Source organism: Electrophorus electricus, chromosome 15, assembly GCF_041902795.1.
Source record: "Electrophorus electricus isolate QZ-2024a chromosome 15, ASM4190279v1, whole genome shotgun sequence".
In the NCBI taxonomy this organism is placed as follows: Eukaryota; Metazoa; Chordata; class Actinopteri; order Gymnotiformes; family Gymnotidae; genus Electrophorus; species Electrophorus electricus.
In genome coordinates, this window is record NC_137511.1 from 7,085,478 (window position 1) to 7,104,281 (window position 18,804).

The 18,804-nt window shown below is 40.7% G+C and overlaps 1 protein-coding gene across 10 annotated transcripts in view; it reads left to right on the plus strand.

Moving 5' to 3' along the window:
• The first annotated feature begins 8,412 nt into the window (after positions 1–8,412).
• Positions 8,413–18,804, plus strand: part of rbfox3a (RNA binding fox-1 homolog 3a) — a 296,448-nt gene continuing 286,056 nt past the window's right edge. For 4 of the 10 annotated variants that reach the window (XM_081698291.1, XM_081698293.1, XM_035533347.2 and 1 more), the window contains exon 1: positions 8,417–8,864. The gene's annotated coding sequence lies outside the window, so the exon portion shown is untranslated. Of the gene's footprint in view, positions 8,865–18,804 lie in introns of all 10 variants that reach the window. The other 6 variants (XM_035533352.2, XM_081698294.1, XM_035533349.2 and 3 more) reach the window with 4 other exon arrangements.

The following is an 18,804-nucleotide window of genomic DNA, read 5'->3' on the forward strand; positions in this document are numbered from 1 at the left end:
TGTAAAGTAATTAAAAAATTGATACATTTTTCTTCATGTTTTGATTTAGAATATAATGTGCAGTGTTCCCAATGCATGGTTATAAAAATTATTATAAGGATTTTGAGCTTTACTCACATTTTTAAACACATTTTTTAAATACAAAAATTATTTTGTATATGTATGTCTATGTGTGTATGTATATGTGTGTGTGTGTGTGTGTGTGTGTGTGTGTGTGTGTGTGTGTGTGTGTGTGTGTGTGTGTGTGTGTATATACAGGGAGTATGGCATTTTGGTTAGAGATTCTTGGATAGGACATTTTGGATAAAGATACTTCATAAGCTGTGCAGGCAAAGTGCCCCTATTCAAAACTGTAATGTTTAAGTCTTAATTCTAATTCTGTGGGGTTCTAAAGTTCCAAGAGTGTAGATTGGCTCTTTTACCTTGAGTTTACTAACTTCATTGCTGCCATAGCAACCACTGACAATGCAAACCATAGACCGTCTACAATACAAACAGATACGTCATTAATGCCGTGTCTATTGTCCATTAAAATGCATTGCTCCTGGAAACAACAAATCATTAATTCTGATGATCCAAAGGTCTTCAGTGAAATGATCAGCAAGCCTTCTCTTGGTTTCTCCACTATACAGCTAATTACATCTCTTGCAAGAGATACAATGGAAAACTCCTGCAGTAATGCATGAGGAGGAATGGGTAATGATTGTAATTGATCCTTTCATGCTGGTTATTTTAGTGGTGGTGTTATTGTGTTTTTTTTAAATTATTTGGTCATTTTTCTCCCTCTACATTTACATTATTATTATTATTATTATTATTATTATTATTAATAAATAGAATTGGGCCTTTTGGTCTGACATGGTCTAATAGTTTGGTAGGGCAAAGGGCAATCTCTTTAAACTGCACACAGTATGAAGCCTACCTCCATATCTGCTCAAAGTATCAGGGACACAGCCTTATCAGTAGGTCTCATCGGCATGCTCAGAGAATGTTGCTGCCACTTGACCAAGTAGGGCTCGGCCTAGTTCATACATTGCATAGTGGTAGGTTTCTTCTTTCCTCTCTGAGAATATGGCCAGCACTGTTGATATCAAGTTCCACCTGAATGCTAATATAAGGACATATCTCTGCCCTGCTGAGCAGTTTGTCTAGCTGGTGTGATGTCAGGATCTGACATATGAAGTTGTTCTTAATAAATACAGCTTGATTAGGTTGAACTAGGAAGCACTTGTACAGTGAGCTCGTGCTGCACATAACCCCTTCCTTTATCCCACATTTAGAGCAAATAAATTGAACAAGCATGTTTTATTTTGTGTCATGTTTAATTACACAGGCAGCCACATGGCCTTTAGCTTGCTCAATAATATGTGGCATTAATGTGATTAAGCAAGTGGTTGCAGGGATGGAATGGCTGTTTCTGCAAAGAAGAGACATTAAAACCTGCTATTTGAAAACATGCTGAGATAGCAACACTCATACAGGAAAAGACTTAAACTGGATTCTTGTCCCTTCAGTCATGTGATAAATTATTACAGGCACAGGCTCCTCACAGAGATAGGGTTCTCTTTAATCGTTACCTTTTACTTTTAGCCATTATAGGAATAAAAAAGATGTTTTTATGACAGCACATTACTGTTCATTTAATATTTTTGACGTCATTTTCAAAGGTAAGGACTGTGTTACTCATCATAAATTGGTTTAGTTATAGTATCACAGTTTTGGTCTGCACCAAAAATGTTAATTTTTTTCTGTTGTTGGCAGTATCTAGTCCTGTGATTTGGATGTAGAGGATTCCCCTCCTGTGGCTGCAATGGGTCATGACAGTTTGCTTGGAGCAAAGCTTTGGTACTTGCCTTTGAATTGTTGAATTGTATTGAATTGTATGTTTTATGTATTACATAAACATATATATATATATATATATATATATATATATATATATATATATATATATATATATATATATATATATATATATATATTCATTATAAGGCCTTAACCTAGTCAAAAAGTAACTGTAGTGTCTTTGTATTATTTTAGTAAAAAAGCTTAGGCCTACTCTTTCAAAGTTGAATTAAGTCTAGTGTTGTGTTTTCCTAAAAAAATGTAAGCACTGTCTAAAGAATTTCAGTACATAAACATATGTATGTACTCCATGCATATTGCCCTTGTTAGGAATTTATTAGGAATTGTTAGGAATTATTGTTAAGAATTTTGTACATACTGTACAATATAATGACTGGGTTAGACATGAGCTATGTCCTTGCTTTGTAGCAGTTTGAATGAGAAAAAGATAATAACACTTTCACTTAGTGTTTAATAGTGTTCATCTAATACCTCCTAAAATAAGGACTCCTCCTCCCCACAAAATTTCAATGGCCCTTTGTGTAAAATAGATTTCATTCATCTCAACAGTACAGCAGTTACCCCAATCCATGTGCTGTTCACTTTGTATTCATTAGCGGTGCATACTGTGAGATTATGGCGAATGAGGGGTATTCCTGAACCGCTACCAAGGCCAACGTTTTCATCAGTGTGCCTGAAATGTGCTTATAGGGATTTAGATTACCTTGATTCATCAATAACCTGCACAGGTCAGCAAGGAGATTATCCACTGAATACAATTATGGATGCATTATGGATGTAATAAAGGCTTTCATTGTCCTTGGCAGAATGATGTTCTTACTCTTTAGGGCAAGGATATTATTTGCATCTACCAATAAAATAAAGTAAACCACTGAGTATAGCCAGTCAAAATGCATGGTAAAATGCCTTTGTGATCCAAAATAATTATCATCAAATAAAACTGATATGTGCTTTTTCTTACTCTTATTCGCTATGTTACCTTGCAAAATAATGAAAGAATATTTTCTGATAATGGCTGATCATCAGCGTTGGAGGCTTCACTGCGTTACTGCAGTATGAATGCAATTGCTAATGTATTACAGATAACCTATTTTACATTTTTTAAACAAATGATTGCATACAGTGTTGCAAAACTATTCAGACCCATTAAAAGTCCTTAAATTTGCCTGAATTACAATTGACACTTCAAAAAAACAAAAAAACAAAACAAAACAAAACAAAAAAACTGACCTTCAAAATTAAATTAAAGTGATATTAGTTTATCCAAAAAATATTCTGGACAAAATGAAAAACTGACAAAAATTACTTAACTAAAAAAAGTGTTTAACACCTGTGCTTATGAAAGTTCACACAGATGAAAAGCATTGGAATGGAAACTTCAGCATGCCACCTGGACCCTGTGAGGACAAGGCTGTCCCTCAAAACCCAGCGCCAGATCAAGAAGAGGACTTGTGAGGGAAGCCACAGAGAGGCCAATAATCATGCTGAAGGAGCGACAAAGTTCAGTGGCTTAGACTGAAGTGAAGGTGCACCAGTCCACAACCCCCTGATACACCTGGCATGTATGGGCGGGGCCGTGGTAGCTCCGTGGCTCAGGTACTTGACTAGTAACAGGAAATCCCATTTCCACTCTTGCCACCCCCTGATTGCCCAAGTCGTATTAAGTCATAATTGTAAGTGGATTTGTATAAAAGTGTCAGCTAATTGCCTAAAATGTAAATGTCTAGAAAGAAGCCATTACTAAAAAAAAACACCATAAAGTTTACCAGAATGCTAAAATGTGTGATAAGGTTTTGTAGTCAGGTGAGACAAAATATTGTGTGTTGCAAGCCTAACACCAGCTATTCTCCAACAAACACCATACCAGCAGTGAAGCATGGGGGAGGAAGCCTCATGTTGTGGGGAAGCTTATCTTCAAAAGGAACTTGGAATCTGTGAGAAATAAATGATGGGTGGTGGAAAATATATGGAGATACAGCAATACAACCTACTTCATTCGTCTAAAACACTATAGCTTGGGAACGATGTCACCTTTTAGCAGGACGGTGATCCAAGCACAAGGAAAAAGCAACACAGGAGTGGTTGGACAGCAAAAAGGTTAATGTTCTACAATTGCCAGATCGCAATCTAATTGATAATCAATGACACTATTTGAAAATTCTGGTAGACAAGTGTCATCTAATCAATCAAAGATTGGGCAAACAATTCCTAAACATGTGTGAAGCTGCTATTAGCCAAATAATAATCTGGAAGGTCTGGATACTTAAACAAATTGCTCATAAATAATGATTTATGACCTTAAAAATGTACTGTTGGTTAGGTGTGACAAATCTGATCAGATTTCTGCAAGGCACTGTAGTTTTCAATGTAGAATTATCATTAATACCAATGATGAACCATTTCCTAATATACAGCAGATAGAAATGTACTAGTGCTGTTAATCATAATAGCGATTCAGGCGAAATTTGATTATATTAACCATTTACTTTAAATATACTTTAAATACTTTACATTTTGTGAGCCTGGCTTTAATTATACAGTAGTTTTTACCCTCAAATTGATTTGCTGTAAAACTAAAGGAAAGCACTGGAAGTCTATCCCCCCCCCCCCCCCCCCCCCCAAATTCATAGAATGGGTTCTGCATGCAATAATCAATAGTTATTACCTGAAAAAGTGCAGAAGCATTTTTAAGGCTCTAATTGGTTTATTTGCACTGTACATTTTGAAGGCCCTGTGAGGTTTTCATGGCAGTGCTGCAACTCTCCTGGCGTGCTTGTGCTCAGAATAAAGAGGTATGTTTTTGCTATCTTAGCCAAGAGTAGTAACGGCCTCTCATGAGACCATGCTGTCTGAAACAGCTTGTGTTCGTGTGTTGACTGCATGCAATTTCTGCTTTAGTTTGGCTCAGTGATATCACATTCTATTTTGTTCAGAGCACTTTGCCGATATTTCCAAAAACAAAACAACAACAAAAAATGTTTATCCTCAACCATTTATTATAGAAAATGTGATTCTCAGAGAACCATTGCAAATGTGCTGCAAGCTGATATTGATAGTTGGAGACTGATGCACTTGTATTGACTGGTATGCAAATGAATTTATTGATTCAGTGGATTATTACCCCACATTGCACAAATGTTTACTCACATAAACTGTTGCTAGTACAGTTAATAAGGCGATCATTTATACACTCTAGTACGTAATTAACAAACAGTTAGAGAGGAGAAACACAGTTGTATATGAATGAAGCTGAAGACAAGCCTGCCCTTCACTATGAGAGTCAGGTTTAGTTTGAACAAAAGGAGAAATGAAACTGAATGTCCACAATCTAATGGAAATTTAGCCTCTCTCTCTAAATAATTCCCTCTCCAGAGATCGCGCAAAATTTAATTAGCTCTTGTTATCCTGATACAATCAGGGTCTCCTCACTGCAAAGTCTCTCTCTGAATTAGGAGAAGAGGAACTTGCTAAACGCAGGCATGAAGAGCAGGCTATGGCATGCAAAGACATGCACATGCAGACACACACACACACACGAACACTCTAAAAGCTTGTTGTGCCAAAGTACAGCTACCAGTTCAGAAAGACACGATGACCAAAGCATTTTAATTTGGTAGTCCATATAGTGCAGTGTAGTGAAGATGTGGTAATGCTTTTGCTTCTTTTTTTAAAATTGCATTTATATCGGTCACAGAGAAATGTTTTTTCCCTGCAAAGATTTTTGCATTTCATCTGTGGTCAGTACAGTGCCAGTCCACACTGAATTTGAAGGTGTTTTGTAAGTGTTCTGTGGGAGGGATTATAAGAGAGTTGATGTAATGTCTGTTGAAGCACTAGTGTGGTTTCTCTGGTCAGGCTCCATCAGCTTCAGAGGCGTGGTGTGATCTGCTCAGTCCGAGTCTCTGTGATTGGGTGGCCGATGGAGCAGTATAATGTGGTAGCATGGTGAGAGCTTGGCGTGGTGGAGCAGCGATGAGATCAGGTTCAACATGTGACTGGTGAAGACACTACTAGCCTTGAAAGATGACACTCATCCTGTATTATGTACTTTAATTAAAAATAAGATCATATGATAGTCCTATGAGTATCTACTTCAATATCCTGTTCCAATATAATATACAGTCAGCCCCACACGCACAAGTGATTGCTCCTATGAATCAGACGCGCACTTGTTGTCTTCTCTCTCCTATGTTGCTGACTGTTCTCTGGTGTGATGCATCTGAGCGAAGTAACTGGTCTTCTGGCTCACAGAGGTTACCAGTTAGGGCTGAGAGGGCGTCTAATCACACTCAGCCCCGGCTGGACACAGTATGCATTCATTGCCCTGGTCCTCCTAGCCATGGGCATCTCGGCCAGCCTGACAGCCTCAGCTGTCATACCTATTCTCCTGCCCCCGCCCACTGGCTTCTTAGTCATTCTCCAAAAGTGTCTTTATTGCGTCTGGCCTCGCGATACTTATTTTCTTCAGGCGCGACAAGATGAAGGCGAGTCTGCACTTCAAACGGCTTCTGTTGGCTGCGCAGGAATAACAATCACTGCTTCATTATTTATTTCTGCCTCTGTTGTCTCTGGCAGTTATCGTAGCCATCCACCGTTATGCCCCCCCCCCCCCCCCCCATACACACACCCCAAACCCCCACCCATTATTTACGAATTCAAGAGAAATAGTTTCTGAAGTGAAGCAGGTGCCTGGGGAGCTGATTAGCTATTTACAGATGCCACCCACAAAATCCCATGACCCTTAGAGTGGAGGCTGTGAGCAGACAAGCCAATTAGCAGACAGAGGAGTTGCAGCCTGCTATTATTGCCATTATTCGCTCTATTATGGTAGCTATTGCTATTCTTTGTGGAGTGGTGCGCTAGGGGCCGAGGGCACCTGCGTGGCCCCGTTAATAGGGGGCCGCAGTGCTAGTGGCAGGTCCAGTGGAAGGCACACCCCTGAGCACCAGGCCCACCAGACAAGCTTCTGCTCTGGGTCTCACTTCAGGGCTACACTGCTAACTGGATATGATGGCTCAATGTAAGGGATTCACAGAGCAGATGTGCTAACTGACTGGCTGAAGGGTGTGTGGATATGTGTTTGTGTGGGTGTGGGTGTGTATGTGTGTGTGTGTGTGTGTGTGTGTGTGTGTGTGTGTGTGTGTGTGTGTGTGTGTGTGTGTGTGTGAGTCTGAAAATTCAAGTGCTTAAAAAGCACCAGGTTAAAGAGCATTTTTCTGTTAATGTGTGTGGGGAGTGGTCTGACTGTTGGTAATGTAAAGTGTAGTTGTGTTTTGCAAGACACCACACTCAGGAGCCTTTAAGGCCTCTTATTTCCTGTAAACAGAAAGGTATTACTAAAAAAAAGTGTGCTGAGACCAAAAATAAAGAATAAAAAAGATGTGATTTGATGTGATTTGATTTAGATGTGCTGTGTCTTTTCCTGCCTCCACTGCAGGCTAACGAGGTAGAATTTAATTAGGGAGGGAGTGAGACGAGTCCTGTGGGATTTCACTGCCTGTTCACAGTCTGAGATGGACTCCTCTTGCTCTCAGCTGAGTCTCAGAGCTGGACCAGGATACAGAAATACATGCTAAAAGTCCACAAAGTATTTTTGGAATGGGGACATATTTTGTACATCACAGACGGAAATGTGTACTTAACGTGATGATAATGACAATTAACAGTAAATGCTATTGTGATAGCGATGATACAGATGTAATGGTGATGTTTAATCAGGTGATGAGACATTTTCTGAGAGTGTAGATAAAATGAAATAACCCTGTTAAAATCAGGGTTCATGCTGCCAATTTGTCTTTTAATGGAAATCAGTGGAGTGGAGTCTGCCGTGACGATTTAAAACAGATGTGCAGGGGGGCATGGGAGTTACAGCACTTTACATTTAAAATCTAAACCATCACTGAGCCACATCCATGTCATACCTTCAGAGCATTAAAACAAAAATGCTTCTTTCTCTCTACCCCTTAAAAATGCACGATTTACAAATTGTCTCAGGAGAAAATGCACACACTTTAGAGAGAGTGCAGCATCAGAGAGTGTTCAACGGGTGCTCTCACACATGGCATCTCTCTCAATGTAACTCCAAGACAGCTGAACACATGACTGCTAAGTGTGCGTGCGCATGTGTGTGTGACGTTAAAGGAGAGAGTGTGTGTATGTTTATGGTGAGTGTGATTTTGAGGGAGAGGGAGAGGCAAGGCAGGCTAGGGGAGCGAAGCCTCTGTCGTTCAGTGCCTGTCAGCCTGCGTTAGTGCTCAGAACAAGCGAGAAGCTCGCCTGAAACTGTCAGCGCGTCTTCTCCTCCTCCTCCTTCCCCCGCTTTTTCTGTCCCTCCTTCTCTCCCTGCTTCTCCCACTCACTCACACACACACATACACACACACACACACACACACACACACACACACTCCTTCTCTCTGATGTTTCTCACAGTGTAAGGCACAGCCAGTGAGTGAATGCCTAGGCACTACACACCCCCACCCCCTGCGTGCGTGCGTGCGTGCGTATGTGTATGTGCACGCGTGCGTGTGCCTGTGTGTATACACACACTGCAGACGCGTGTGGTTGACCGCACTGGGCTCCCAGCTATGTGTGAAGACACGCACAGCGCGGCAAAGAAGCAGCAGCTCTGATTCTGATGTTCGCTTTCTTCCAGGACCGGCGAGCAGACTGCATCGTACACCCATCCCACTCTCCCTCCGATCCACCACACTCTCTCTCTCCTGCTGTTTCTATCTGTGTCTCGCGCTCTCTCCCTTCGGCTTACTTGTACAAGCGTGTGGAGCTGGAGAGGAGGGAAGACCCTCTTCCTGTTTCTGTCTCTCTCTCTCTCTCTCTCTCTCTCTCTCTCTGTCTCTCTCTCCCTCTCTCCCTCTCTCCCTCTCTCTCCCCTCCCCCCTTTCTCTTTTGCTCTGTCTTTGTGTCCTGCGGTGGGATAAGCAGTGAGAGGATGAGTCCCTGATACAGCTCCGGACCTGAGTGACCTGACAGCTCTAACTGTGAGTATACAAGTCTCTCTCTGTCATCTTCTACACACACGTGCATGTGCGCACAAACACATCTCATGTCATACACAAATACACAACCACTCATAGTTGCGGTAGGACGGAGATGTTAATGTTATTTTCTTATTTGAATCTTTTATGAAATTCTTTTAAGTATTGTCATTTTTTCCTGCATGTATTATTATGCCTATAAAAGCAGGTTGAATGTAAAATCTGTGATTAAGTATCACTTTCTCTCTCATGCAGACAGCATGGTATTTATGTTTGTTGAAACAAATATCCGCTGGCTACGAGTTGATTTTGCAAACGATGCAACAATTCCAAGTTGCAGTCACCTGCTTCGGAAGTAGGGAGATTCCCTGTCATATCTTTTCTTGTTTGGGATTCAGAAGTATGCCTAGCTCTCTTCTCTCCCTAAAACAGTGCATTTATCTGTCATGCTGTCAGCTCTGTTCCCAAGCTCCCCACATGTACGCTGTGAGGAACACTGTGAGAGAAAGGGAAAATCTGAAATAGAACACAATCACATCTCCATTTCAAGGTTTATTAGCCCTGTGTTTTAGTTTAGAGTGCAAGTGTGAAAAGCTGTGTGCACTCAGTAGGCTACAGTAGGCTAGAGGTGCCTCATCTTGAAAAAGCAAAAGTGTATTCTGGCTTTTACTCTAAGAGTTGGTGTAGAGCTTTTTCCCGTATTTGGTTTTTGTAAATGTTACATTTCCCTATAGAATGACTGTTAGACTCAACGCTGTGAGAAAGATACCTTCAGCGTAAGTATGCAGCTAGAACACTGGTGTATAGACTCATGTGCAGCCTGTGTATGGACCACAGTGATTGCAAATGTTGGCCCAGCAGGAGGGGGATGTGTTCAGCTCCTCTCCTCGTGTCCGGACAGAAAGAAAGAGTCGCAGCGAGCGAGATGGAGAGAGCCCCTTCACTTTCTGCTTGCTTGTGACTGAAGCACCGAAGCATGCATGACAACAAACCAGGAGCATGACACTATCCTCAGTCTGTCAAAAGACAGATGCCAAACTGCATGCTTTCAAACAAACAAAACATTTCAGTGAAATATCTGAGGAAACGCTTGTCCTCCCCAACATGTATGGGGTGTTTTAATATGTATCTCTGTGAAGTGTCCTTTGTACATAGGCCTACGTTCAGTAACAGCCAGTGGAGATATGAAACCTGTTATTATTCTCTGTTGCTACTTTATTTATTTAATTTTGATAAACTCAAACCAAGTAGCCTGGTGCTGTAGTGTGTAATTGCTGGGAACTCTTAGGGCCAAGTAGTATTATAGATGAAGTCTAATCATAGGCAGAAGTTTCCAGTAAAATTTCCGCTGACAGTGTAATATATAAAAGGCTTGGGCTTAAGTGATGTCTAGAGAACTGGATTTTTTGCAGGTGTGTTATGTTATTGACTCCATACATTATTGTGGCATTCATGAGATCTCAGTTTTAGATGTATGAAAAATAAATGGGTAGAAACAAAGTAAACATGAAGCAAGGCAGCAGGCTGCTGTATATACTACACACTGGCATGCTTTCACAGAGTGCACGCCTCATCATTTTACCCGAGTGATGTGCCTCTGTTTTTGTTTTTGTTTTTGTTTTTGTTTTTCTTTTGTTTTGTTTTGTTTTGTTTTGTTTTGTTTTTTGCTTGGAGTATTATGTATTATGTTGTTATTACAATCCTCTGATTAGAGATATTGCTATTTCTCAATGTAATGACAGTATCCAGCTATAATGCACATGGCAAATATAATATAGCCCAGGATTATTTATATATATTGTAAGAAAACATTAATTCTGCATGACACATCCATATGTTATGGAGAAAATGGTCAAAAATGACAAAGAAAAGTGTTTTACCTCAAAAGCATACTATGCAAAAAATATAGCAATGTTACCAGAAGAGGAGAGTCTGTCTGAGGCAACTTACTAACAGTGGGAAGAAGGGATGTCTTAATTGTGATTGGGTGATAATGTGGTTGCGGTTGTCAGATGTGATGAACAGGGACATTTCCATTTGCTGTCAGAGCTTACTATGTGGAAATGTCTGCGGTTTAATCAGACCTCTTAAGCCTACTTCCAGAATGATGAACTGAAATATCTAGACTGAGCAGTGTAGTTGATGATATTTTCAGCACAGCAAAGAGAGTTTTTTAGTTTTTTTGTTAGGGGCATAGTTGGTAGCTTTTAGCATTTTGGTGCAGATTGCATTTACAAAGGAGGTATTAGCTGGATTTCCGCTTAACCAAAATTTTGATGCTAATTAATACTGCTAATTGTGCATCCCTATTAGTGGACAGTATTACAATAGTCTCTTAAGTTGATGATATTTATCAGTTTGTGATAATTTATTTTATAATAATGTGCTATTCAAATAATGGGTCTTTATCTAAGTCCCTTTCTAGTTCTTTTGTAGCTAATTTAGAAGTATGTAGCACCTTTTTGCATCAAAAGTCAAAGTCCTGTAATTCTTTCCGCACAGAAAAAAAAAAGAAAAAAAAAAGGTTTATACAGTTTATAATGTTTCGGAATGGTAATGAAATGCTTTGATGGTAAGAAATGAAATGTAATGGGAAAAGAGTGAATAATTGAAGAGCCAATAAGCCCAGATTTAGGCATCATTTAATCATTCACAAATGTGCCAGTCATTCTCATTGTTCACTTTCTGATCCCTCAGCAGAAGAGACCTCTTGAGAGCCTCTGACTGTAATAGGCTAGGAGAATTTGAGCATGGTTTAAAATGGCAAGTGCCCTTAAAGTAATCAAGCTCAGTAACTTGCAGTCATGTTTAACCAGGAGGAAAAAAAAAAGATTTTTGTAATTTTATGTAAAATGAACTGGGCTAGTTTTTGGCATGAAAAGAAAATATTAAGTACTGGAGCTGCTGACCATTAAAACTACTTTAGGACTTTGTGGAGAAGCCAACCCCCCACATGCACATTTTCTTTTTTTTTTTACTTAATTGAAATGATATTGTTTAATAACTTCTCTGTTGCCTTGGCTTTGGTATTATTTATTGACAGCAGGTGTGGCTGAACATAACAGAGAACAGTCTGCTGATTGGATTCTGAAGCACCCTGTTCACATTTAAAGACCTGTGTCAAATGGCCCCTGATATTAAATCTTGGCCCTTGAATCCAAACCTGGCTCACATTGTCATAATCACTAGAAGATTAGTTCTGATTCAAGGTAAGGGCAAAGTAAAAACTGCAGGAACCAGGTCTCAAGGAACTGTATCAGATCATGTAGGCTTCAGATTGCACATTAAAGAACGCTTTTGTTAAACTGCACTTGTAAGCTAATATTAATTGTTTGTACCTTCCCTTTACAAAGACACCACCCAAAACTGTATTTGATTTGACACATATGCATATTGTTTACATGCACCAATAGATAATGTTAAAATTACCGTAATGCTAATTTATCATTGGGGCCCATTGGGAAGCAGTTGGCACTCGTAAGTATAGTTAAAGCACCACTCATCATCTCTAAGTACTGTAGGCAATTATGTGATGCAGGCATGAAGTTTATTTATTTCTTTTTATTTTATTAATTTATTCTGTTTATCCCACTCTCCCCAATAGCACACTGTTAAAGTGGGCCAGGCATAGGCTGTGTTAGAGCAGGGTTAAAGGGAACTACTTTGACCTGACCTTGGATCCCTCACTGTTCCTGTACAGACAAGAGTGATGGATGTGAGTCTAAAGGATCTAGTTGATTATGTTCAATGGAGAGCTTTCTCCTCTCTCACCTTATTTACGGTCCCCTCTCTTCCGGCTGGAGCAGGGAAGAATAAATCTGTCCCGCTCAGATCTACTACATCCACCACACACACACACACACACACACACACACACACACACACACACACATATACACACACACACACACACACACACACACACACATATACACACACACACACACACACACACACACACACACACACACACACACACACACACACACACACTCTCTCTCTCTCTCTCTCTCTCTCTCTCTCTCTCTCTCTCTCTTCCTGTCCTCAAACACAGCAAAACTCAAGCTCCCTCCCTTTGTTAGACAAGATAGGAACACAGGTAAAGCTACCTAGGGTAAATCTAAATTGCTCTTCTTTTTGCAGGACAGTTAAGGACCATAGAGTTTATCAGTGATTAGCTAGCTAAATGTTGTTTCTCAATAACTACATGCCAAATAGCTATAATACCAGTTGATCATACCTGTTGATGGGCTGTTGAATAATGTCACACCTTGTTTCTCATTGTGAGCCAATTTTTAACACATGTAATCTAATTTGTATTTATGTGCAAAATACTGCCTGTTAAATGTTGTTCCAGCAGTCTTCCATGTTTCTGATTACAGTGAAAGTGCTACAGAAAAATTGTTTGCACAATGCATGCTGTGTAATGGCACTTGCGTTGTGTTGTGTAGTAGCAGTGAGTTCAATTGAGTTAGCGCATGCCCTACATCTGTACTGAAGACAATGCACCAAAGATTCTGCAATTATTTCCTGTCCCAGCCATCCCTCCCACCAAGCCAAATGTGTTACAAAAGCAAGGTGCAAGATTTAATGTGTTTGAAGTAACGACTGATCACTGGGCCCAGAAACACTGAGTCATTCTCATGTCATAAATCGCCATGCTGTGTGTGTTTCTGGAATGGAAGAGCACTGAGAGCTTCCTTATGATCGCCCGGGACCTTAGGATGTTCTCAGAGACAGTGGTGCATGACTGTGCTGCTCTCCCACTGCACAGTCAAACGTGGTTTCAAACATTCAGCAGATCCTTGAGCAGCAGAGTCAGTCATTTGGCATGCAAATGATATGAGAAGAAGAGCTCCTTGTAGATTTGCGAAAACGTAAAAGCAACATGCATCCTAATAAAATCCACTGATGAAGACCTTTGTGACCTTTGCTTGTTCAGCAATGCATGTACTTCAGTTTTTTAAGAAATCACTTACACTCAGATGTTTATTTCAAAGTTAACAAAACAGCAATTGTGTTGTCAGGAAAAAAAAGGATTCATAAAAGTGAAAATTTTGGCATTTATTTTATGAAAATAGAATGAAGCTAAAAACTTGTTTACAAAAAAAAAAAAAAAAAAGCACAGTTGAAATGGTGACAACCTTTCAATGCTGCAGGCGAGGACATAATAATGATGGAATAAACCCCAGCAGTGAGCTGGACCACATTTCTGTATGTGTGTGCCTTCCAGACTGGAGCCACTCAGGCTGGGGCCTCCCTGGGACAGCTTTGATAGTCACACACAGAAACAGTGTGTGGTCCTATGCACAGGAATGTCAAATATGCTTCGCTGTGCATATTTCCGTTTCTCAGCAAAGGATCTGAAGTTAGGATACTGTCAGACATGTGATGTGCTGTAAGGTGCAAATGGCAACTGCGTATGTTTTGTGGTCATCGTTTTCAGGTTAAGCATGCATATGCTCTTCCTAAAAACAGGCTTTAAGGTGGATCCTGGAGATGAGAAGAGGGGTTCGGGTTCAGACGCTGCCTCTGAAGCACGCTAACAAAAGGCAGCTTAGCCAACAATTTCCTCCCTTTTTCTCGCAGAGGGTGAAATAAAAAGCGAACTGACTGGGGGAAAGACTGGCTTTATCCGCAGTCTGTTTGATGTTGGATTTCGTGTGTGTGTGTGTGCATGTCTCTCTCTCTCTCTCTCTCTCTCTCTCTCTCTCTCTCTCTCTCTCTCTCTCTCACTCTCTCTCTTTGTGCCTGTGCATGTGTGTGCATATCTGTGCTTTTTGGGGAGACACCAATGGTCCTGGGAGAGCATTGGCTATCAGAGAGTGTGTCACTGGGGGGTGTGGTGACTCTGGCCTCTGGAGGGTCTCTCTCACGTTGCCCCAATCCAAAACTGGCAGAAAAGCTGGTTAACACTGCGACCATTTCTGAGGTGCAGACGTTGGCCATTAACAATTTTCTCTCTCCCTCTCTCTCTCTCTTTCTCTCTCTCTCTCTCTCTCTTCTCTCCCTCTCTCTGCCTTCTCTCTCTGCTGAGTCTGGTGGTGGTGATTAGAGCACAGTGCAAGCCTGTCTAATAGGGACGGGGGCTACTGCTTTCGCACCGGCCTGATCCGTGGCGCGGCCACGACGGGTATTTCAGAGGGCTGCAGCAGGAAGATAGGGAGATTGAATTAAAAAAAAAAGTCTGGAGGGAGGGGAGGAGAAAATGGGTGAACTGGTATTAACTGGTGGACGTGCTGCCTCGGCTGGCAGCAAGAGAGAAGATTCTCTCTGAGCTCTCGCGCGATCAGCTTTTTCTTCAAATTTCGCATCACTCTTGCTAATAATAGCAACAACCAGAGACGAGAATAATGTTAGATTGTAACCATGGTTACTCATTACTCATGCTAGTCTGAATATGTAAAGCAAACATATGTAGTGCTGTTACATATGTTGTGCTTATTAAGGGCTGTATGATCAAGTGATAAGAAGTATATTATGTTAGGGTCCTGCTAGCATAACAGAACCTGGATATGCCAGACAGCAATATTTATTGTTTTTATTTCACAGAGCTGAAATCAGATTTTAAAGTTGACTTAGTTTTGACTGCATTTCCCAGCAACCCCTGCTCCTAAAGGTCCTGAGGACAGTGGCAGAGCCAGCCCTGGCCTTGAAGGTTCAATGGCCACTGCATGCACGCCCTCTCCCCACACATGTAACGGCAAGAAGCTAATGACAGAATGTGTTTGTTTACACACAGGAGAAGGACTGTTGGTGGTGAGCTGTGACTCCTCCTTCATGTATCAGCACTGATTCAACAAACAGGAATGCTGACTAAATGTGGCTGAGACTCAGTGCACAAGTGTACACACATGAAGGCTGCATGTGAAAAATAGCACTAGCGGCACTTACTGGTCATGTTTGTTTTCATTTCATTTTGAGTGGAATTTGTCACTGGTAGCAGGCATGTGCCAGAACATATAGAATAAGAGTAGAAAGTGAGCAGATGTTAAAACTGCGCATGTGTGTGTATCTTGGCCGTTCTTGGTCTTTTTATTAAATGCAATTTATTCAGTTACTTAGATTATTATCAAAATATGCATTTTATAAAAGTCAGAATAGCTGACATTCAATCCATAAGTTTCATCTGTGTCACCAGTATGGGTTATATTCTGTTTCTCAGGTCTGGTGGCATCTTTCTGCCCTGCTTCAGCTGGTAGCAGCAGTAGCAGGACTGGGATTAGTAGTGATGGTTACTGGAGGTTCTGCTTGGGTTGATTTTGCCCACATTAAGCCAAGCAGACCACCCCCTACCCCCCAGTCCACTGTCTGTGTGCGTGTGCTTTTATTTAGCAGGAGCTGTCATCTCCCATAAACCCTCGGTGTGCTTACATCCATCGCCTCTGCCAACTTCCCTGTGACGGGCGCACTTGTTACAGGAGAGAGAGCTGACAGCTCCAGTTCGACTGGTTGCTTTGGCTTCTACCCGAGAGAGAGAAAGAGAGAGAGAGAGAGACAGAGAGAGGGAGACAGAGAGAGAGTCTGACTGGGTAGCAGGTACAGGAGGGTGTTAACTCTTACACAGGTGGCTTTGGGCATTACTTACCTTTCTTCCTCACCAAGAACCAGATTCTAACTTGACTTAGACTTTCTACCTTTCCAGTGTAAATTTCAGGATCTCTGATTCTGATACCTAGAAGCGAACCCTGACCTTCTGACTTAAGCCTTGTAGGGGACTAAATTATGCCTTCAAAAGTTAAGCACATACTAACCTTTCTTTTTTTCCCTTAACTTTTGGCAGTTGACAGTTGATGTTTTGCGATGTTGTTATTAATATATTTTCGATAATACAGCGTATAAATATGGTTCAAACATTTTCTGAATCTGTGAAATCTGTCCTTTCAATTTTGCCAATAGTAAGATTAAGAATTTCAGTATTCAATGCTGAAAAATAGGTCTAGTGTGGGGAAACTTATAATGTGGTATTGCAACTTAAAAGGTGTGTGTGTGTGTGTGTGTGTGTGTGTGTGTGTGTGTGTGTGTGTGTGTGTGTGTGTATACACTGCCTGGCCAAAAAAAGGTCACCAATTGGATTTAACTAAGCAAATACCTAAGAGCCTCCCATTGGATAATTATTGCATGGGTGATTATGTTTCAGTTGGTAACAAGTTATTTAACCCTAACTGATGCAGTGAGTAGCTTCTCATTTGTTAAACAACCATGTCAAAAGACACATCCTATGGTCATGGAAAAGATGTTAATCTGTTTCAGAAGGGTCAAATTATTGGCATGCAGCAAGCAGAGAAAACATCTAAGGATATTGCTGAAACTACTAAAATTGGGTTAAAACATTATTAAAAAGTGGAAGGACAGTGGGGAAACATCATCTTCGAGGAAGGAATGTGTTCAGAAAAAAATCTTGAATGACCGTGATCGGCAATCACTTAAACGTGTGGTGAAATCAAATTGTAGAAAAACAACAGTAGAACTCAGGTATATATTTAATAGTGAAAGTAAGAGCATTTCCACATGCACAGTGTGAAGGGAACTCAAGGCATTGGGACTAAACAGCTGTGTAGCCTTAAGAAAAACACTTGTCAGTGAGGCTAACCGGCAAAAACGGCTTCAATTTGCTAGTGAGCATAAAGATTGGACTCTGGAGCAATAGAAGAAGGTCATGTGGTCTGATGAGTCCAGATTTACCCTGTTCCAGAGTGATGGGTGCATCAGCGTAAGAAAAGAGGCGGCTGAAGTGATGCACCCATCATGCCTAGTGCCTACCGTACAAGCCTGTGGGTGCAGTGCTATGATCTGGGGTTGCTGTAGTTGGTCAGGTCTTGGTTTAGCAACATTATGTGCCCAGAGAATGAGGTCAGCTGACTACCTAAATATACTGAACGACCAGGTTATTCCATCAATGGATTTTTTTCTTCCCTAATGGCACGGGCATATTCCAAGATGACAATGTCAGGTTTCATCGGGCTCAAATTGTGAAAGAGTGGTTCAGGGAGTATGAGACATAATTTTCACACATAGATTGGCCACCACAGTGTCCAGACCTGAACCCCACTGAGAATCTTTGGGATGTGAGAAGACTTTGTGCAGTGGTCCAAATCTCCCATCATCAATACAAGATCTTGGGAAAAAATTAATGCAACTCTGGGCAGAAATAAATGTTGTGACATTGCAAAAGCTTGTGGAAATGATGCCACAGTGAATGAGTGCCGTAATCAAAGCTATATATATATATATATATATATATATATATATATATATATATGCATCCAGTTGTTTGTTGTAGACAGGTAGCAGTCTGAATATTTTTCTTTGAATCTGTCTCTGATTGTAGCGTGTTATGTGTAGTGAAAACAAAGTGAATACAAACCTTGCATATTGTCAGGTTACTGCTACAATTAAAGTCTCCAACCTAATTGTCTCATGGTAACGCCAATGCAAATTATTTTTGACCAGGGACACACTACTCCTTTCATTATTAATAAACAGTGATCTGCTGCAGCTCCGATGTGCAATCTGACATGTTTTGTTTTGTTTTTTGGTAGAAATATTTCCTCATTCTAGGTGTATTTGCTCTTTATTTTGAAGCAGGACCCTTGGATTAGTAAGATAACCATCTTAGTCACTACAGCAATTTACCTCTCCACAGCTAACCCAAGAGGAAGGTCTATATCGGTTCTCACTGAACACAATCTCTATCTATCTATCTATCTATCTATCTATCTATCTATCTATCTATCTATCTATCTACATATATATAGTATTTTTGCTGTTCCTAGTGCTTTTCTGGACTGAGATTCAAATTTCCATACCTGGGATGTGTTGGAGGAACTCCTCCATCTAAAGTGACACAACCCCAATTGCCCCTATTACCACTGGGGCAGCCTTGTTGTTAACTTTCAACATTCTCTCTCTTTCTTCACTCTGTCCCTGGTATTTTTCTGCT